This window comes from Crocodylus porosus, unplaced genomic scaffold (genome assembly GCF_001723895.1).
Source record: "Crocodylus porosus isolate Cpor-Errol unplaced genomic scaffold, CroPor_comp1, whole genome shotgun sequence".
NCBI lineage: Eukaryota > Metazoa > Chordata > Crocodylia > Crocodylidae > Crocodylus > Crocodylus porosus.
This window is the reverse complement of record NW_017728951.1, coordinates 42,860,672-42,883,718: the sequence shown is the minus strand read 5'-3', so window position 1 is coordinate 42,883,718 and position 23,047 is coordinate 42,860,672.

Genomic DNA, 23,047 nt, shown 5'->3' with positions numbered 1-23,047 from the left:
CCAGTGTCCACATCATTAATGAAGATGTTGAACAATATGGGTCCAAGGACAGATCCTTGGGGGACCCCACTGGTCACAGGACACCATAATGAGTGACTTCCATCAATTACTACCCTGTGGGTCTGACCACAGAGCCAATTTCCCAGCCAGCGGATTGTGGTGGATCCAAGACCACAATTGGCCAGTTTTGCCTAGAGGTGATCATGGGATACGAGATCGAAGGCTTTTTTGAAGTCAAGATATATGACATCAATCTCTTCTCCCTTGTCCAGGTGATAGGTCACCTGGTAGTAGAAGGCGTATCAAGCAAGATCTATCCGCAACAAACCCGTGCTGGCTGTCCCTTAGGATGTTGGTGTCGGCCAGTCCATTAAGGATGGCCTCTTTAATAATCTTTTGTAAGATCTTCCCTGGGATAGAAGTCAGGCTAATGGGTCTATAGTTAGCTGGATCCACTTTCCTCCCTTTCTTGAAGATAGGCACCACGTTGGCCTTCTTCCAGTCTTCAGGCATTACACCAGAGCACCAGGAGTTTTCAAAGATCTGTGCCAGAGGCTGGGCTATGATGCTTGCTAGCTCCTTGAGTACCCTGGGGTGTAGCTTGTCAGGGCTGGCTGACTTGAAGGTATCCAACTTCTCAAGGTGTTCCTTCACAAGGTCAGCATTAATGAAGGGCAGGGGATCTCCCTCACCCGGACCCTCTCCTGTGGTGGGCAGAAGCATCCCATGGGACTGATGAAAGACCAATGCAAAGTACCCATTTAATAAGTTGGCTTTTTCCTGGGCGTCAGTTGTCAGTTGCCCCTTCTGGTTCAGCAGAGGTCCAGTGTTGCCCATGCTTTTCCTCCAGCTCCCCGCATATCTGAAAAAGGAATTTTTATTGTCCTTGATGCTTGAAGCTAGTTGGAGTTCTGTTGCAGTCTTGGCTTTCCTGGTTTGCTCCCTGCAGGACTAGACCAGTGCAGAATAATCCTCCTTGGAGGTGAATCCCATCCTTCATCCTTTGTTGGCCTTTCTTTTTAGCCTCAGGAAGTCTGCTAGATTCCTGGTGAGCCAGGGGGGCTGCTGTGCCCTCTTGCTGCCTTTCCTCCGAGATGGAATAGAATTAGCTTGTGCACTGAGGATCGCTCCCTTGAGGAGTGACCACTCTTCTTGAACTCCCCTCTCCCTGGGGACGTGGTCCCTTAGCTCCTTACTGACAAGCCTCCTGAGCTTGTCAAAGTTGGCTTTCCTGAAGTCAAGGACTTCCGTGTTGCTGACTGATTTGCCAGCTTTATGGCGGATGGTGAAGGTGATCAGCTCATGGTCGCTGTCACCCTGCTTCCCATCAATCACTAGGTCACTGATCAGGTCATCTCCAGTAGCCAGTACCAGGTCGAGCAGTGCTTTACCTCTCATTGGCCCATAGACTTCTTGAGTCAGGTAGAGGTCATCCACGCATGAGAGAGAGCTTTGTGACAGCTCGGATTTTGCTGAGTGATCCTCCCACAAGATGTCCAGGTAATTGAAGTCACCCATGACAACCACTGTCCTGGAGCATGCGGCCTCAGCCAGTTCCTGGGTGAACTCCTGGTCAAGCTCAGGACTTTGGGTGGGAGGTCTGTAGTAGACTCCCACCGTTGTGTCCCCTGTGCCATGTTCCCCATGGATTTTAACCCAGAGGGTCTCCAATCTTCTACCCTGGTCACCAACATCAGCTTGCAGGGACACGTAGCTTTCCTTAACATAGAGAGTTACACCCCTGCCCCATTTATCTACACAATCCCCCCTGTACAGGGTATAGCCATCTATACCCATGGTCCAGTTATGGGTGGAGTCCCACCAGGTTTCCATTATCCCTATGACATCATAATTATTTGCATTAAGCAGGAGGACGAGCTCCTCCTGCTTATTTCCCAAGCTCCTGGCATTTGTGTACAGGCAGGCAAGTGTGCCCTTGGGGGCTCTTGCCTTGCCCACAGATTGTACCAGGTCTGGGGCAGGGGTGGGCTCCCTTAAGTCCCTTGGCCCACTGGCTTTGCAAGCGTTGCTCAGCAGGCCAGCAGTGGTAGTAGTCCCCCTGTCCCCCAGCAGGCTTAGTTTAAAGCCCAGTGGAGCAGGTCAGCCAGTCTGGCTGAGAATAGCCTCCTCCCCAGGGGAGAGAGGTGGAGGCCATCTCTTCCCAGCAGCTCGCTGCCTGTCTTGCCAAAGAGTGGGCTGTGGTCATGGAAGCCAAAGCCTTCCCTATGACACCAGCACCACAGTCTTTGGTTAACTACGTGGATCCTCCGCTCCCTCCTCAGCCCATAGCCCGAGACTGGGAGGATCGACAAGAATACCACCTGTGCCCCCAGATCCTTTAGCCCCACTCCCAAATCCTGTAGCACCTCATGACCTGGCTGGGAGTGCTCCGAGCCATGTCATTGGTGCCCACATGAATAAGAAGCATGGGATAGTGGTCTGTGGGCTGGAGGACCTTAGGGATCCTCTCCGCAATGTCCTGGATGCGTGCCCCTGGGAAGCAGCAGCAGAGCTAAGGGGTTGGGGTAGCAAATTACCCCCTCAGTCCCCCTCAGGATTGAGTCTCCTACAACAAACACCTTACGTTTTGTCTTGGGGAGAGCATGGGTGGTAACTGCAGTTGAGCTCGTGTTACCTGTGGGTGCTGGCAGGTCAGCAGGCTCTGCTGGAGCAGCAAGAGGTGCGTACCTATTACTAAGCTCCGGCGGGGCAGGGGCCTTGATCTGGCAGGCCTTAGGGCCCTTGACCACCTTGGTCCATGCCCCTGCCTGGACAAAATGGGAGGTCCTGGAGTCCTCCTTTGTCCCACAGGAGAAGGGATTGGCAGTAGGAATCAATCTCCTGCTCACAGTCCCTGATAGTACTCAGTCTCTGGACTGTGGCCTGCAGCTCCTCCAGCTGGTGCGCCAGAGACCCCAAAAGGAAGCAGACCCCACAAGGGGAGGTGGCCATGCTCCCGGGCCCCAGAGCCTGAAAAAGGGACAGGCAGCCCCCACAGCAGAGAGCCAGAGGCTCTGTCTGCATGGAGCCTGGGACCATGGGCTCCGTCTGGGTGGCCGTCTCTGAGGTGCTGGGCGAGGGGGGCCGCAGAGCCCTAGGGGACCCTCAGGGTGTGATACATACCTATATGCAGCATGCTGCTGATAGGCGGGCTGGGCCTGAGTCTGCCTACCCTATGGGGCTTGCAGGCAGGGCCTCGGGCCCTCCTGGACACCCTCCTGCGTGAACTCCACACTAACTCACATGCCAGCAGACAAGTGCACCTGTTTGTGCAGCCTGTTCCCGCGGCTCTGGTCATGTGGGTCCCGGGGGTCTGGGCAAAGTAGGGGCCTGGGCAGGGCGAGACCCAGCCCGGCTCCACTCAGCCACCTTCTCTCACTCATTAAGGGGTTAACCCCCTCCCACCATGGGCTCCGCTTACCTCTGGCTGTGCTGGAGGTTGGCAGGGGGCTCCGCAGCTGCTGGGAGGTCTCTGGGGGGCTTAGGGGGAGTAGTGGCACAGTAGGCTTTCACCCATGCATCTCTTGCCATTTCAGAGCCTAACAGGGACTTTTTTACTGTTGGCGGGCCATTTAAACTGCGTGCATGGACACTGGGCCCGCTGTTGGGGAAGCTGCTCCTGGGTAAGGGGGGCCCTGCCCTACTGGAGGGGGACTGGTGAGTACCCCTCCACCTCTCTCTCTCCCTGAGGGGTTGGGCCAAGTAGGGGCCTGGGTGGGGTGACACCAGCCCTACTGACAGCTTCAGTGTTGGCCATCGGGGGGGGTATGTGCATCCCTGTGCACCCCCTACCAGTCGCCTACCATCTTGTGAAGGAGCCCCACCCCCACCTTTACCCCCATCCCTGTCCTAAGGGGCTGCAGAGCTCTCCCAATCCCAACCAGAGTCCAGGGTCTTAGCAGATCAGGGGGTTCAGATGGTGCCTGAGGAGCCCACTGAGCCCTAGGACTAGGAGGAGGATGCCCAACAACCAGCAGGGTCCATGGAGACTGCAGAACTCTCAGTCCCAGCAGTCCCCAGGGGTAAGCTACTTGCATTTCTTGACCATAACTACACCCACCAGTCCTCCAGCCAAGTCCACCTCTCCTTGGACTGCTGGGGAGATTTTGACAGCATCCTCGCCACTGCAAGGGCACTGGTAGGGGAAGGCAAGGGGCCCAAAACTTGCAATGCCCAGATCTATAGGCAGGCCTGCAGTTTCATAGACGCTCTCTATACATACGGGAGGGCACTACACAAGCCAGCGGACCCACACCAGGTGTTCAGATGTGCAAGACCCCTGCTGAACCATCTGCACCACCCCAGCCATGAGGCTGTTTAAAATCACAGCTCTCAATGTCCATGGCTGCAAGAAGGGTCTCCGGTGATGCCAGGTGCTCTCCTTCCTCCAGGAGGGGAGGGTACCCCATGGTTTTCTTGCAAGAGACTCTGACAACTCCAACTGATGAACCTAATTGGTGGCTGGTGCGGGGAAGCGAGGTCTTTTTTAGTTACCTGTAGGCCACCTCTTGCAGGGTGGCCACCCTGTTCTCCCCAGGCCTGCAGCTGGAGGTTTTCCAGGACACTGAGGTGGTGCCAGGCTGCCTGTTGCCCCTCTGGGTCCAGGTGCAGGGGCTGGTCTTGAACCTTCTGAATGTGTACGCCCCTGCAAGAGACCCGGAGCTGGCAGATTTTTCCTGCAAGGTGGCCACTTACATCGGCATCCTCAACCCTCGTGAGTGCCTCGTCCTTGGCAAGGACTTTAATGTCACCCTAGAAGCATGAGACCAGTAGGGCAGGAAACGGAGCCAGGCCATGGGCATCCTTGGGGAGATCCTGAAGGACTACTCCCCGGTGGATGTCTGCCATGCCTGTCACCCTACTGAGCCCCCCCCGCCGCCTTCACCTATGTGAGGATGGGGGAGGAACAGGCATGCCACTCTGTAGCAGGATGGCACCCTAGGGGTCACTGTGCTCTCCCCTAGCACCCCCTTTGCCATGCCCAGTTTATCTACAAAGCACCCTCAATTCTCACCCGCCACATCCTTGATGTCAAATGTATATGATAGGGAGGCTGCCTTTTCATCTCCCTGGACATGGTTTTCCTCCTGTACACTGGCCCTGTTTCTGTAATGGATGTTTCTGTGCACCCTAGCCTTATGGGCTATGCGTGGCTCCAACCACCCTTTTACCACACCCCAAGCCTTGTTGATGTAACGGACGTTGTTCGGTCTTACGCTCTCTCTGGCACTCGGGTTCTCTGCAGCCCTGTCTCGCACTGAGCCTCACAGGTGCTTTGGCTTTCCCCAGCCTTGTCGCGCACTGCACCTTGAAGGCGCTCATCAATCGCTGCCCCCTTCTCTGGGGCTTCGGGTTGGCACACCTCAATGCTGTGTCCTCCCTGGGCTCGGGTCGACATACCCCAATGCAGCGCCTTCTCTGGCACTTGGGGTCGGCTCACCCCCAATGCTGTGCCTTCTCTGATGCTTGGGTTGGCATGCCCCAACTCAGCGACTTCTCTTGCGTTCAGGGTCAGCGCACCCCCAATACTGCGCCCTCTCTGGCGCCTGGATCCCCACACTGCCATGGACCCCCTATGAGACCTCCTCCATCCCCTTATAGCCTCACCCAAGCCACCGGTTGTAAAACTGCAAACAAAACACAAGCCTCTGGTCTATAATATAAACTGTAGCTGTCCAGCCATTCAAGAGCTCCCTCCCCCTTGGCTGCCAGCAGGGAAAGGCCTCCTGGCCTCTGACCTGTGATTTATATAGGAGCCAGGCCCTGCTCCTTCTGGTCTGCTGACCAGGCAGATGTGGGTCATTAGCTCCCTCTGGTTACCCTAGCAACCTGCACCTGGGTGTTTTATCTCTTGCTCCGCAAGTAGCAGGCACCTTAATGCCCCTGCTACACGCTCCCAGTTGGACCAGGTTTATATCTCTTTGATGCAGTTTGCCTGGGCCCACTCCTCTGGCATCCAGCAACCCCTTTCAGTGATCACCACCTTGTCTAGGCCCAGGCCACGCTAGGGCCTGGGCATCCAGGGTCAGCCAACTGACATTTCAGTGGCAGTCTACTGGAGGATGTGGGCTTCAGGGTTGCCTTCCAGGAGTTCTGGCTGGCCTGGCAGGAGCAATGAGCAGCTTTCCCCTTGGCTCAGAGATGGTGGGATGTGGGTAAGGTGCACTTCTGCCTTTTTTGCCACAGCTACATTCGGGGGGCACACCTGGCAGAGGGAGGCCATCTGGGAGCAGCTTGAGCAGGAAGTGCTGGAGCTGGAGAGGCACCTGGCCACTGACCCAACCAACCCGTTCCTCTGCAGAGAGTGTCGGGAGAAGCAGGAAGAGCTTTGTGCTCTGGACAACGACCTTGCCTTTGGGAGATGGACCATGGCTCCTGCTTCTATTCCCTGGAGAGGAGGTGGGGGGCCAAAGAGAATATCACCTGCCTTCTGGTCAGTGACGGCACCCCCCTCACGGATCCAGGTGAGATGCGCCAGCGCATGCGGGCCTTCTATGAAGAGCTCTTCTCCCTGGATCTGACTGATGCCAAAGCCTGTCAGACCTTGTAGGAGGGACTCCTACAGGTCAACATGGGTGACCAGGACTGGCTGGATGTTCCTTTCGCTTTGGATGAGTTTTCAGCTGCCCTCCGCCTAATGCCTTGCAACAAGGTGTGGAGTATCGATGGGCTGACCATGAAGTTCTGCTGGGCCTTCTGGGATGTACTCGGCCCAGACTTTGCCATGGTCTGAGCCAAATCCAATAGAAGTGGGGAGATCCCCCTGCCATGTCAGAGGGCTGTGCTGACCCTCCTACCAAATAAGGGGGACCCCAATGACCTGAGGAACTGGCATCCCATTACCCTCCTGTGCATAGATTACAAGGTGGCAGTGAAGGCCATCTCACTGCACCTGCAGTCTGTGCTGACTAACGGGATCCAACCTGACCAGACGCACATGATGCCCAGATGTTCCATTTTCGGCAACCTGTACCTTGTTCAGGACCTCCTGGAGCTAGCGCACTGGGAGTCTTTTGCTCTGCTATACTTGGACCAGGAGAAGGTGTTTGACAGAGTGGATCATGGGTAACTCACAGGCACACTGCGGGTCTTTGGTTTAGGGCCCCACTTCCTGTGGGCTCTCCAGATGCTGTATGCCTCTGCAGAGTGTTTGGTCAAGCTCAACTGGACCCTGACGGAGCCCATCCCATTCAGGAGAGGGGTATGTCAAGGCTGCCTGCGTCAGGCTAGTTGTATGTCTTGACCCTGGAGCCCTTCCTCATTCTCCTATGGAGGCGGGTGGCGGGGTTGATGCTCCAGGAGTTGGAGGTACTGCTGATCCTATCAGTGTATGCTGATGATATACACCTCACAGTCCAGGATTCAGCACAGGTGGAGGGCTGCCAGGCATTATACTTGGTGACCTCCTCTGCCTGGGTCAACTGGGTTAAGAGCTTTGGCCTGGTGGTGGGTGATGGGTGGCAGGTGGGCTCTACTTGGGGGTCTACCTGTCCCCCACAGACCCCCTCCACACTGGAGAACTGGCATCAGCTGGAGGCGAGGGTAGGGGAGCAGCTCTGGGCATGGGCAAGGCTCCTGAGGTGTCTCCCCCTGCATGGGAGAGTGCTGGTGCGTAATGCTCTTACACACTCTGTCTGTGCTCCCCAAGGTCTTGGAAGGGCTCCAGAGATGAGTGCTGGGTTGCTGCAGAGATCCTGAGCCTCCCCTTGTGGAAGACTGGCCAGGGCCTGATTTTCCTCTAGAGCTAGGTCCTGATGTTCTGCCTTCAGGCAATGCAGCAACTGCCTTCCTCCTCCACTTCCTGGGGCTCCAATGCAACTGGCACCTCCTCAGCTTGTGGACTGTGCTGCTCTGGCCCGACACATGGGTTACCCACGACATGTGCAACCTGCTGTCTGGTCCAGGAAGTGAAATCTGCCCTACCTCCCAATGCCCTTGCCCTTAACAACCAGGTCCTGTGCAGTGATGGTCCCTGCCCTCCCATGTCCTCCAGTTGACTGGAGTTTGTTGTGGGGCTGGCACTTTGCCTCGCAGCGCTCCCCATTCCATCACCTCAGAAGGCTGGAGAACACCAGACCAGTCCACTTTTCCACCATCCATCGCTGCCACCTCATGCACCGCACGATTCATCATGCCATCCTCACATCCTGTCCAGACACCAAGTGGCAGGACTTGCTCAGCAAGGGCATGGCAGGGGCACCCCAGTGGTTGAGTATGTACTCCACTCTCATCCCACAAGCCACTGGAGACATCAACTGGTGGCTCCTTCATGGAGCCAGTGCTACGGGCATGTATGTGGCAAGCTTCACAGACACCCTGGTCTCCTGCTCATTCTGTGGGCAGAGGAAGACCCTGGCACACATGACCCTTGAGTGTGCCAGGCTGCAGCCCCTCCACCTCCACCTCCAGAACCTCCTTCTGAGGTTCTGGTTGAAATTCACCCTCCACCTTTTTGTTTTTGGTCACCCCATCTGCAGCCACACCAAGTCCCAGGACCTCCTGGTCAACCTCCTCCTGGCACAGGCCAAGTGAGCCCTGTACTTGACCAGGAAGGAGGCTCTGGCTGGGAAGGTGCCTGGAGACTGTGGGGCTGCTTTCCTCTCCCTTGTCTACAGTCATTTCCGATCAGAGCACCAGTGGGTGGTGTCCACCAGCTCCTTGGATGCCTTTGAGGACCAGGGGGTGTGGCTCAGGGGGCTCAGCTCAGTGTCCCCCTCCCGACAACTTTTCACATTTTGAACTTTTAACCCCCGTGTGACTCCTGCCCTATTCTTCCTTAGTTGTCGCACCAAAAAGAAAGTATTAGTTGTATCTTTCAAACTTTGGCCCCACGTGGTTGGGGCTAGTAGTTAACTAGGTGGGCCTTAAGGACCATGATCTCTAGAAGATACAAATAGACAGGAGCTTCTGGGGCCAGCCAATTGGTACCTGGGGCCACTACCCCTTGTGCCAGCTAGACTGCTGAAGCAGCCCTGCACCCTCTACCCACTGCCGCAGACTGGCAGTGGGCACTGCTGCCTGGCTGTGACCTGCTGTGTATGTGCCAGACCTGGACTGCACAGCCAGAAGAGGCATCTGCCCCTCTGGTCCAGCTGCCAGTGGCTGCAGAATTGGCCTTTGTGCGGCACTACTGGCATGTGTGCCCCTGCCCAGTCATCTGGGCAGCTATCACCTGGAAAATGTTCCCAGTGTGGTGGCCTGCTTTGAACTGTCAAAGCATGTCCTCCTGGCCTCATCTGGACAGGAGGTCAGCCAGCTGGGTCCAAGGAGCCCCCTCTGAGCAGGTTCCTCTGCCTGGGTCCTGCCACTTGCCTCCCTAGCAGGAATTCTGGTGTTCCCTATTTTGAAAAATCCCTGATAATAAAATCCCAAAGTCACTCTGTAAAATACCCCAAAATCCATGTTCCTCCACAATTAAAACAAAAAACCACTATATATAGACAGAGAGACAGTGATGAGTTGGGCAGTTTTATTGATATATCTACAGTATTAAAGCAATTTGGAAGCCTATCAGTGTCTCTATCAGCATAATAAAATGAATTCTAAATACCTACATGCTTTGCTGTTTGGCTTTGGTTTTCTTACCAAACTGGAAAATGTAGACATTAAGGTTATACCTGCAACATTGAATTCATTGAGGCCTTCTATGTAGCATTTTTTATTCCTGTCTAATTAAAATTTTTGCTTTCTTATTTCTGTTTGTGTCAAATGTGCACTATGAATATAAAGTGTGTTCCATGGAATGGCTTTATAGAAATCTTGATTTTTGAATTTCCTGACTTTTCTCCAATTTTTACTGTACATTTTAAGCATCTGCTAATTTTAGTTAACTTGCTCTAGGACTCAGGGAGAAAAAGAATTGCTTGAATCATTAATGTTAGCATTGAAAAGTTCTGTTAGGATTTTGAAGCTCATATCTCAAGGAGGGGTGGGGAGGAGTAAACACCTGTATTGTGCCACTGCTATTGATTTTTGTCTGGAGATCGTTCTGTGCAAGTTAACAGGGCAGTAGGATATGTACTTTAGATTGTAATGATTGTATTTTTGCAGTGGAAAATGGTGCTTATGGCAGGTGATACCAGCTGGCGCTGTTTTGCAGTCTGAAAAACTGTTGCTGTAAATGTGTATACTTCTTTTCAGTCATTGAAGAAAAGCTGTATAATTGTTAGTTATGGCAAAGAGTCTGTTGCTTGTTTTACTCTGGAAACAAATCTGGGATGTGGTAGGTTCCTGTGAATTGGACAGTGATGCCTAAGACAGTGGTGGTCTACAATTTTGGGAGACAGGATTGCCTGAACTCTGTTTATGACTGCCTTTGTTTTAGGGCTGGTATGTGTTTAAAAACAAACGAGCAAAAAAAGTAAGCAAGCTACCTTTAATATCACTGGGCTGCTTATCTGGATTTTCCTCCCAATAGGAAGCCAAACTTAAGGCCTGAGAGAAATTAGGCTACTGTTTGGAAGAGGGGCAACATCCTTTTGGCCCTTTTGCCTCCCTTTGTGTGAACTGGAATGGTGCCCCTCTGTGCCTGCAGAATCAGTCCCTTGAGGAACTCCCACCCTTCTAGGACTCCCAACTCACAAATGTGATTACCCCTCAGTCCCAATAGATAGTCCCTTTTTCAGTATCATAAAAAGAAAGTGCCTGTTTTAAGAATAATCTTTTTCTACTATTCCCAGATGAATAGTGCCAAACCCTGATCTTTGACTCAGCACAGCACAGGGAGGTCAAGTCGATGAGAACTGGTTTTAAATATTTTCTACTTCCTGCTATGGAGTTTGTCTTTTCTATGTCATCTTTTATGGGTCATGCCTTACACTCTCTCTCATTGTCTCAGCAAGAGGACTGGATTATTTTCACGATGCCTGTTTTAAACGATAGCACCTGGTCTCAAAATGGACTTTTTTGTGGGATGTGGCGAGAGCTCTGGAGGAACTGTGGTTCTGATAAACACTCTCAGTACCTGTGACTGATTTGGCCCTTTCGATACAAAGTGAGCCAGGCATCAGTAAATATAAAATAAATATGATGCAGTATAGAGTAGAATAATGATTTTTGTTTATTCTGTATAGTGATAAATGATTTCCCATGACAGCAAAATATGACGGTGAAAGGAAGACAAATGAATTTCCTGGATTGCTCAGTAATTCTGATTAGGTTGCCTTCCTGTAAAGGATTATGTAGAACAAACTGACATGATCATCTGGAATTACCTAATCTGATAGGCATTATGTGACAGATAAAACATCTGTTTAAAGAAAATAATGTTCACTTAACCATGGGCTTAAGATACTGACCAAAAACCAGATCAAATAACAGAATGCTCTTAAATAATTGAAAGCATCACAGAGACACAGTTTTCAATCCATTTTCTGTTTTACTGATTAGCATGCTACAGTTCATTTAAATGGGCTAATTGTATGCTCCACTGAGACAGGCTACTGAGTGATATTAAAATAGAGTAGTTCCAAGGGGCTGGTTTGGGATGCTAAGTTGTAAGGAAAATGGACCCTTCTGAACAAAAGCTGGAAAGGAAAAACAAACTCTACTACAGGAAACCCTTGGTATTCGCGGGTTCAGCATTCGCGGTTTCAAATATTTGTGAATGCCAAACCCACATTTTAAATACACTTTAAACACTTACCAGAGTTCCTTCAGAGATCAGTGCTTGCTGCTGCTGGGCTCCCGCTGCCGCCACCAGGCTCCCACCACCACAGCCGTGCCCCACCACACCAGCTGCCTGGGGCACTGCATTCATGAATGCAGTGCCCTATTCGCAGATTTCGCCATTTGCGGGGATCATGGGAAAGTAACCCCCATGAATGGCGAGGGTCGCCTATACTTGGTAATAGTCTTAGGCAGCAGAAACCACATATTCAAACCCTTCCCTTCTGGAAGCCAAATTTGTGTCACTGACATTTAAAATATACAATGACACTTAAATTAAGACACTTAAAAAGCTCAAGAGAGACAAAATAAACCAACAGTAGAAGTAGCTTGAAAATAGTTCGGGTCTCCTAATTTTTTGACAATAATGGTCAATCCTGTTCCACAAGACTGAACATTATTGCTGCAGTGGTCAGTTGTTGACCAATAGCAAGGTAACAGCAGGTTTGCATTTGACAGAGATTTGGATTTAAAGTGATCAATGTGCTTTATAATGAAATACAGCTGAATGACACTGATAGTTTTCATTGAAACCCCTCACACCAATCCCAAACTATCATGAGATCTTCCCACACCCTGAGGAAACAGGTAAAGGCAGGCATGAGTCTAAGCGACAGCATCAGGGTTACAGGAGAGGAAGACGACTTTAGCAAGGGCTTGGGGACTGATTGGAGGGGAGAGGCAAAAAGAGAGGAAAGGAGAGTCACATTAATGTTAGATACATATGCTCAAGGTTTCTGCCATTATAACTGGGTATAGTGTATGAAATCTGGTAAAGGTTGAAACATATGTTCTGTAAAATACAATATTTAAAACCACGGTGCCAGATTTGCCGTGAATTGTTTGAAATCCCACTCCCACCCACAGTTGTGCCTCCAAAAGTCTGGTGAGGTAACCACTGACCACAATTTTGTCTACTCTACAAGGATAATATTGTGGGAGACTGTAGGACTGTGGTGTCACAGCCATCTGCTCCAGTTGCCTTTAAAGTTAACTGTTTGCACGACTGCAGTGAAGCTGCCAGACTCATGTTGACAGAATTCCTGCTAGTTAGAATAATAATGAAAAATACTTTGTACTTGCTGAGGGACAGGCCCTATGGCTCTTACTCATGGCAAGTTAGTGCCTTTACTGGGATTACTTGTATAAGTGATGCACACTTTTAATAGTAAGACAGACCTTTCCAAACCTCAGCATCTCCACTATCCTAGAAGCATGACCATAATCATGAGGAGAAGCAAAAAAGCAGGAGCCCTGAAATGTCTACACATCTGGGGTCCCAGCTGATCATGACAGTTCATCTGTGAGATGAGATATTAAGGTGGTGTCACCTGAGGGGTCTTCAGAGCTCCACTGCACCGTACCCTTTAGGGTATCACTGAGCCACACAATTATCTAGGGATACAATGGTTATCCTCCTCCAGTTCAGTCAGATATTGCCAGCTGAGAGCATTTAGTTGTAGCTAAATCTGTCCGAGTTCAGGCCCTTAAATAAACTGTACTGAATGGCATATAATTTCCTTGGATAGGGGTCCTAGATCCAATTTTTGTTTTTACATTAGTATGCGTTCTGTGACTGGGATCAAACTAAAAGCTACTGTTTAGCAGAATTAGATGGTGGCACTAAGGTTCCTGCCTCCTCTGTATATACGTGTGCTTCCAAATGGCATTAACAAACATTCACAATTTTCTGTCCAGCAGTCTGGGGCCTGCTTGGGAGCAGATACTCCTTCTGAATACATGCCTCCCTTTAAGTTCATTCTCTTCCCTTTTGGGGGATTATGTTGCCACACAAGATTACCTTACCTCCTAATGATGACAAGATGACTGATAGCAGTTACCAAAATCAATGACATAGCCAGTTCATGGTGATTTACTGTATCCAAGGTATATCCTGTTTTTAACAGAAAAAAACAAAAAGCTTTCCATATTATTCATCAACTGGTTTAAAGTGGGAAGTATGGGTGACCTTGCAATGAAAATTCTAGAACAAGGCTGAGATTAGCACCTGATTTCTAAGTTCATCCAGCATGTGTGTACATTTAGTCCTTTTGAATCAAGTTCTCACTGGACAGATGCTCATATCACAAATACCAACATTATAGTTATTATCGCTAACAGCACAGTCTCAGTGGACAAACCTATGAGTGAATGATAATTATGGCTAAACTTTCCAATTCATTTTCCTGAAGCTTCTTAATAGTTAAGGAAGAGGATAGACAAATGTGTTTATACACTGAATTTCCAGTTGAATAATGTGCAGAGAGGGGAGAGAAACTGGATTAAATTATTAGGAACAATGAAAAATTCTTTTTGGCAAAGTCTGAAAGGGAAATGTATGCTGTATTCCATTCTGGAAGATCTGTTTCTCATCACATATGGCATAAGTTTGCCATGGCAATTCTTTACTTATGTAATGTAATAGCTTTGTGAATATCCTGGTCTCTGAAGGTAGGCTTAAGGAGGAACGAGGAAAACTTCAGGATATGGGTTGTATCAGATAGGTCAAGTCTGAATTGAAAAGCAGGAGAGGAGTGATGTTGCTGTGTTGTCTCAGGCCAAGTGTACATCAACCCTAATCTTCCTTCTGTTTCATCTTTGCCTGTATTTTTAGTCTGGACAGATCATTCTGTTGTACTTGAAGATTCACACACTCCTGTGTGACTGTTTTATTTCACCCTCGCTCAGCAACGAAAGCAAGAAAAGAAGACTGAGATCTGCATACCGTCAGTTCTACATAATTCTGACTGTTATTTCCGCTCAAGGGCTTTGGTTTTGTCCAAGGATTATACAGTTTGGGAATAACGGGAGATTTACATGTTTGAACACAGGTCAAATGACAGTCAGAATGCACATGTGCTGCAATTTTTTCACCTGCAGACCATTTCTGGTGACCATTATTTTAAAGTTCTTCTAATTAACCATGGCAGAAATAACTATAGAAATTGTCTACTGAAGATTTCTGCTGGCATCACGGGTGGGTCATGCTTATCTCTGTGCATTCTGCATTAGCCTGGCATCAGCTCATTAAATATCTCTTATCGTAGTCTATGAACACTTAATGCTTTGTTTTGAGGAAAAAACCAGCTTTATGCGTAGTGAAGGGACACTGTCAAATAGCATATGTCCAACTTTACTGTAAAAATCATTATGTTCTGAATAGTTCTTTTTAATCTACCACTTCACTGTCATGCTCTTTAAAAGATCCAAATTCCTAAAGATTTCACCAGTCATTCAGGACATTGAAAAGAAAACAAACATAGTGGAACCATGTTGGCATATGCTGCCTAAAAAGACACAGGAGAAACCTTATTTTTCACCAAAAATCGGTGAACATGTAAAGAAAAAAATGCCATTTTTCAGTCTCCAAGTAGTTGTTGCAACTGACAAAGACAAAGTAACACAAAGCAAAACAGGGGTGGGGTGGGGAGTATGACACCTTTTTTATTAGAGAAAAAGGTAGCACAGCTTTTTGAAGGGTCTGAAGCATCTGATCTCATTTGAACCACACATTTCAGTCTATCAGAAGCACTTTGTGATGGGGCAGGCTCAGGATGGCCCAGTCTCACCTGCCATGACTTTGCTATTACAATAAATTGGTGGTAAATTTGGGGGGCTGCTCATTACATGCCCCAATGCCAGGGGCACTATCCACAGCTCTGTACCTCCCCTATACCATGGTTCATGCCTTGCAGATGGCACCGAAGATGTTATCATACTCCTGGCTTCAAGCTGGACCAAACTGAGTCCTCTGCCAGGCCTTATGCACACACACACTCATATTGCCCCCCTCTCACAGTGTCTCTTGCTTGCCGCAACATACTGTGTCCCCTGCTTTCTCCTGGAGTGACCCTTCTGGCCATCAGGCTTATCTGACTCATGCCTTGGCTGGCAACATGCAGTCTCTTGGGCCTCTCCCATGACCCTCACCTGGGTAGTGCCATCCAGTTCACCAAAGAGAAGGCCAAATTCACGCTAGACCCTCACCAGGCTTCTTATACACAACACCATGATCTTATGAGGGTTGGCCCATGTGCTGCCCTTCTGGCCATCCTGCAGCCTACTCAACACACCCCCTATGGCTGCCCTTCAGATCGTCCCTTCAGCCTTCCTCAACCCCGAATTATGTCCAGTCCTTCAGGTTGTGAAGATGTACCCTACTCTGGGCAGGCCCACCTATACCCCTGCTCTCTCAGGGTCTTGCAACTGCCCCCTCGCCAGGGCTTCCGGGGTCTTGAACCCCTGAGGGCTCAGGTTGCCTGGCCTCACGCCTCCTACTTAGTAACCCACCCAAAGGTGGGGACTGGGGTTTAGGTGCCCTGAACCTCCTTACACTGGGGACGTTCACAGTCCTGGTATTTAAGTGGGGCTGCCACACCACCAGCAGCTCCACCAGGCCTCCCTATCCCAGCAGGGTACAGTTTCAGGTCATGATCAGGACCAATGAAGCCTTCTCATTCCCCATAGCCTCTGAGGTGCCTCTCCTTCCCCATACCTCTGAGGTGCTCCAGGAGGAGCTCAGCCCAATGTTACCCCCTTAGCTGTTCAACACAGACTGCTGCCTCTCTGGTGAAAATGGCCATCATCATCAAGCACCTGGCAGCTGCCTGCTCCTGCCCTTAAAGTGGCAGGCACCAAAGGTGCACTGCCATATACGTATCAAAGGTTGGGAAAAAGTCTGCAAAAGATAGGCTTGAGCACAACCACAGGTTCCCAAGCTCAGTGAAGGAATCATGGACGAGGTTTGGGGCCCATGGTATTCAGGAGCTCAAGCCAGAGGATCATAACAGTCCCTTCTGAAAATCAGGAAGCTGGCCCTGATATAGGGTCCCTAAGGCCCTTATACCAGTGATGAGTCACCACAGTGCGACATAATTCTACCATACCATCTGCTCACCCAGTGATATGGATGGGATGAGACAGCTAGTGCCACGGTGACCCCTGTTCGCCTTCTACCAGCAGGAAGTTCCCCTCACCTCATTTCAGAATTGTAAAGGAAGGTCTAGCCTTAGAAAAGGTTCACAATGTATTCTTTCTCATTCTGAGGCAGATTATTTTTGTTGCATAAAGTTGGGTGGGAAGAGAGTCAGAACAGGAGCCTAATTTGATCAGGAAACACTATAGATAAGACAATAATACAAAAGATGAAAGAGACTAGAAGTATATATCAATGTACGGTAATAGCTTCATCCAAATCTTTCTCTCTCTACCATATAATGCATCACACTATGCAATGACTGCTTGAGGCATCTCAGATTTGGTGCCACCATGTAGATATAGTCTTGAAAGTACATGATTGGTAGAAGAAACTATGTACAATATTAAAATTTATTCATTAGAAATAAATTATCTGGATTCATCTACTTGTATTCAAGATACTAAATTTCACTTCATATTGCTTCTATTTTGAGACATTTTCCTTTTTCACATCTCTGAAAGAGAAACATTGGCTTGATAGACTGGAGACCTACTGTAGTTTTCATATGTTTTTTCTTACTTGTTTTAAAAAGTGTTTCAAATCTCATGAATACTAATTGGGTCAAGCTGGGATTGTAAAGTAACCCTGAGTTGCACCAGATTTCTAAAACGTGTACTTAGGCAGACAGGGTTTTTTTATTTTTCTCTTCCTTTTCCTTTTCATTTTTGCCTCTCTCTGGGAGATCCATGCAGTTGAACTAAACTTTGCCTTGAGATATGCATATGCTACCTACACCACAAATAACTCTGCAAGTTATCAATAAAGGATTCTTAATTGGCAAGAGTATATTATTTATTCATGGGAAGATAAGTGAGTCTTAGAATCTCTTCTTTCCCAGAAGGTTAGAGGGCTGTGCACAACTCACAAATCTTTCTTGATAATCCTTTACTTGAACCAGAAATTATATTATGCTTTTGTTCTTTCATCCCTAAAACTGACCAAGCGGGCAATGATTTATTAAGCTGGAGTCCTGAGTCTTCTGCCACACAACCTACTCAGTCACAGTAATGGCTATGAAACAGATCATGCATTCTAAGATAGGCTATAATTTGTGTTAAAGAAACTTGTCCATTTCAATTACCAAATTTAATTTGCAAAGCTGTATAAAAGGTTATGAAGGAAAAAGAAACAAAGGAGCCAAACTTGAAATTGTTGCTTTGTGTGTTCTATACACATAGACCAGAAGAGAAAGTAATGGCTTGGAACAAACCCAAAAGATAAAAAGCAAGTGCCTTCACAATGAAACATTAAACAGACACCATGCATATATGCTGACATTCTTCCAATCTATACTTTTTCATCTTTAATCTAGACTTACAAATACCCAGAGATCAAGGTGGTGACATGTCTTCATATACCTCTGCAGACTCAAACTGGACTTATGTTACAAATGAAAATGTAGTTGTTCATAGATTGACTGACTCAGGGATGTAATAAAAAGATTTTATGCTTTTAGGTCCTGATTCAGCACAGCACTACAAATGAGTTTTAAGTTGTATTGATTTCAAGTTAAGTACATGCATGACTGAATAGAGATGTATTCAAATAGGTGCTTAAAAGTTGTTATTAATAGAGCTCATCAGAAAAAAAATCTTAGGGAACTATTTCTGTGGGAGTATGCAGCTCCACCAATTAATGTTTTGCAATGTGATGTCCACTGCAATGAAAGTGTGTTTCAGAGAAACAACACAAAAAAGTCCTAGAATGTGCCATCTCAGGCTTTTCAAAACTAAGGATATCCATCTTTAGTTTTTCAACTTTTTTGTTTTTAAACTGCATTTAATCCGTACTAGATATACCATGACATTTTAAAATTGGAAGAAAGAGAGAACCTTGCATTTACAATACAAACCTAAGAGCAAAAAGACTTTTGGGGTCTATTTGTTGTTATACCCACAACATTGTCAGGCAACTTTGAGCAAACCACTTAACATATTTCTGCTTCACTTCCCTCATCACACATGGCCCTGCAATATGCCAATATATTTATGTCAGACTTTGAAGTCTACTTCCTCCACAGCTGTGCTCTTGTATACTTAAGGTACATCAATGACATCTTCATCATATGGACACATAAGAAGGAATCTGATAGAGCAGTGGTATCAAACATACAGCCCATGGAGCATTTTTTTCTCTGTCTGGCCCAATGGGCTAATGGTGAGCCATGGGAAGTTGAGGTACATGGACTGCTATGTAATTCTGAGCCTTTTGGCCTTGCTGGCTATGGCTGTTGATGGCAAGCTTGGCTCACCATTGCCACCACCAGATCTCTCCTGCCACTGGTGGACTCCTTGCCACTGCTGAACCCATTACTGCAGTGGCCATGGCAGCTAACCTGGTACCCCAAGCTGGATCTGGACAGTTAGGAGCCAAGCAATCCAGATCCAACCTGGGGCCCTAGGTGAGTTTTACACCCCTGCTCTACAGAAACTTCCACCCCTTCATCTAACTGACTCCTGATTAGTCCATCCAACATATTCATTTCTTAGACACCATTGTGAAACTTTGCAATGATCACATCGTCACCACCTTGTATTGAAACCAACCAACTGCTACAGCTACTTCCACACCACCAGCTTTCATCCTAAGCACACTACTAGATCCATCATCAACAGCCAAGCTCCAATGGTATCTGCTCTGGTCCCACCAACTAGGACGCACACCTTAAGGATCTGGAGCAGGGATTCCTATACTTACAATACAATCTTAAAATCATAGCCACTCAGATTATCAAAGGTAGACTTGGACCCTGTGTGGAGAGTTCACACTAATCCCATGGAGTCTGTAAACAGCAGTTGAATATCGTAGGTAACCACTAACCTGATTATTACTCATTGTAATAATGGCAGGGGATGGGACTAGGTGGGGCAGAAATGGTAGGAGCTTGGGTGGGGCATGTGGACCTTGCAGGGGGGAAGTGGTAGCCCCTGCAGGGGCCATCTGGCCCCTGTTGGGGTGCTGTAACCCCTGTGTGGGAGCCGTAGCCCTTGTGTGGGGGCCACATCCCCTGTTGGGTGGCCATAGCCCCTGTGGGAGGGCAGCAAAATATATATTCATGGATTCATGAATTCATGAAACAGGTATTTAGAGTTCACTGTATTATTATGATAGAGATGCTGGTAGGTTTCCACGTTGCTTTAACACTCTGGATATATCAATAAAACATTGCCCAACTGATCACTATCTCTGTCTCACTCTCTCTATTTTTATAGTGGTCTTTTGTTTTAATTGTGGAGGAACATGGATTTTGGGTTATTTTACAGAGTGACTTTGGGATTTTTTTTATCAGGGATTTTTCAGTTTTCCAATAGGGAACAGCAGTGATAGGACCCTGCCTGCTCAGAGCTGGCACCTTGGACCAAGCTGGCTGTGGCTGACCTCCTGTCCAAATGGGGTCAGAAGTACATGCCTTGACAGTTCAAAGCAGGCCACCACACTGGGAACATCATCCAGGCAATAGCTGCCCAGATGGCCGGGCAGGAGCACATATGGCAATAGTGCCACACAAAGGCCAACTCTGCAGCCACTGCCCAATGGCAGCTGGCCCAGAGGGGCAGATGACTCTACTGGATGTGCAGTCCCCACCCCAGTCTGGCAGGTGCACAGCAGGTCACAGCCAGGCAGCAGCCCCCACTGTCAGACTTCTGCAGTGGGTAAAGCATGCAGGAAACTCTCAGGGCTGCTTCAGCAGTCCAGCTGACACAGGTGGTAGTGTCCCCAGGTACCAATTGGCTGGACCTCAGAAGCTCCTGAGAGCAATTAGCCCTGAGCAATTTGCCAGGGCAGCTTTTTGTAGTGCTGGGGCCAGGACAGAGCAGCTTTTTATACTGCTGGGGACAGCACAGGTGCTGGCCCCAGGCTCTAGCTCCCCCTGGCTGCAGGTTATTTTAACGTAGCCAGGCAAGGTTATTTTGCCCTGTGGGAGGGTGGTTCCGCAATAGCCACCCCTCCCTGTGCCGGGACCACCTCCCACTGGCCAAGGGTCTCTCACCTGTGGTCACACAGGTCCGACTCACCTGCCATGACTTTGATTGTAATCTGGTTCAGTTTTAGAATGTCTGGCATGTGCCAGTCCAGAAGTGAGACTCCTCCCATTCACGGGGTCCCGTCGATGAGGGCTCTGTCTCCCCTACACCCTCGCCTGTACCGCCGGGATGTTGACCGCCTATCCGGGCCAGTTGCTTGTCAGGATAACGCTCCAAAAAACATCCGTAAAAGAAATGTAACAGTCAACACAAAGTTTACAGCCAGGGATTCCCTAGGGCGAGGGGTGGCTTTGTCTCTCAGCCGCCTTCCGCGATATTACCCTGTATGCTGGGGTGCTGGCACCCTTTCTCTGGCTCTCTCTGAGCTCTTCAGCCCTCCCTAGGGCTTCCGGAGGCCACTCGGTCCTCCTGATTATGGGCGAGGCAGTTTCATCGTCTGTGAGTGCCCCAGTATTACCGTATATACGGTTCCCAGCTCCTGCTCGGTCTAGCCACACCCGGCAGCCTCAAACAGTCTGCGGCCTCACTGGGCCACTTGACTCAGCTCCCGTGCCCTGCTGGGGTTTACCCTTACCCCAGAAGGTCCTGCCGCGTGTCAGGACGGCTTGCATCCGCCCGCGTGTGCTCCCGCCGGCATCGGCTCCTCCTCCGCCTTCTTCCGGTTCCTCTCTGCTTGCCGCCGGCGCCTCTTTTATGTCGGCCCTCTCCGTCTGGGCCCTGCCTTCCTCCCTGCACGTGGCACAGGCACGAGTTCGTCCCGTGCTCTCGGTCTGAGAGCGGGGCTTGAATGTGATTGCTCCGGGGTGGGGAGCCTCGGAGCCTATCGGCTCCTTCCCTCCTTCACATGCCCCAAGTGGCACAATTTGCTCCACAACAAAATGCTTGTCCAAGCATGTGCACTGAGACAAAAAGCCCCAGCTCAAATTTGCACCACTTCTAGTTGAGCTACTAAAAGTCCAAAGATTGCTGGATAAGATAAAATGTTTTTCTGAAGTTGAAAAAAAAAAGTTTTCCCTTGAATCTAAGAGATGGTAACTTTGCCTCTCCTGTGATTGATGAGAGACCACCACTTAAACCTTCAAGTGAGTCAACAGTGCATGCAACTCAAATCATGTGTCACAACTGCATAAAAACACTTGGCATAGAATAATCTTGAGATTACCTGTTAACCACCTTTTTATATGTGAAGGGGATACACAGAGACTAAACACCAGAAACTTCTTAGTGAATAACCCATTTTTACCAGGAGAGCCACAACAACTGAGAATAATGAAAATATACCTATCTGAAGTGTTAACCACAAAAAAGGGAGAACAGCATATGTATGGCTACTGATATTAAAAGAACAAATAAGTTTTCAATTCGTCAGTGACTCTGCCATTTCTTTTAAACAGCAAAGAAGTCTTCACACATGGCTTGTAGTACAGTTCATGTTCTTGACATCCTTGACATGGTAGGATTGTGCAAAAAACCTTTCTTTATAAGATAGAAACAATGTGGAAAAATTAGAGTTAGTGTCCAAGCCATAGCTTCAAATCAATAAGCAGTTATCGATGCATGTTGGGTTTTACAGAGCTGACTACTATATTTGTGAATATTCACTTTTGTTCCAAACTGTTGTTGAGTTCTATCTTGTCCATTCACGGTATATCAACATGTTGGCTTGAATATTCAGGAGGGGACTATTCTTGAGCGATATACTCCCACACCAGAAAGAGTCCCTGAGCATGAAGAATATTTATCAACTGTTGTTTCTTACTTGCCTTTTGTCATTTCACTCAGTCATGAATAGACAAAGTAAACATTAGACAACAAAGTGCCAATCTACTTATTTGGTGGACATTTAAGAATAAGGACCATGTTGCAGAAATAAGGATTTGCTTGTGAACAGCAAAAAAGAGTCTCAATTCAAATAATTTATGCAGAAACTTATACATGTGGTGGAATGGGTCCCCAAAGATATGTACTAAAAGAAAACTCATCATTATGCTGAATGCACCTGTATATCAAGTGTTAAAGGCACTATATTCCTTCAGATTTAAGATGAAATAATTCTTCTAAGCATGGCCCATGTCTTAAATTCAAGTAATAAGAAAGAGGTAATAAATAAAAAATATAATACAATAATAGTAAATAGAAAAGAATACACAATGCACAAATTAAAAACACTAACAAAAGATGTAAATACCAGAAGATGCACAAAAAGGAATGTGCCACTCAGCAAAACTTGAGTACTTTCTAAGTCTATGTTAAAGCCAATGGAACTATTCCAATTTATACCAACTGTGGATCTGACTTTTTATACCTACACATGGATTTTTAAAACGGAAAAGTGCTGTGTCACCAGCAATGAACTATCACATTTTTGATAGATAAGAGTGTTCTAGTCCTTCTTACAATAAAAAACAGGTGTTTT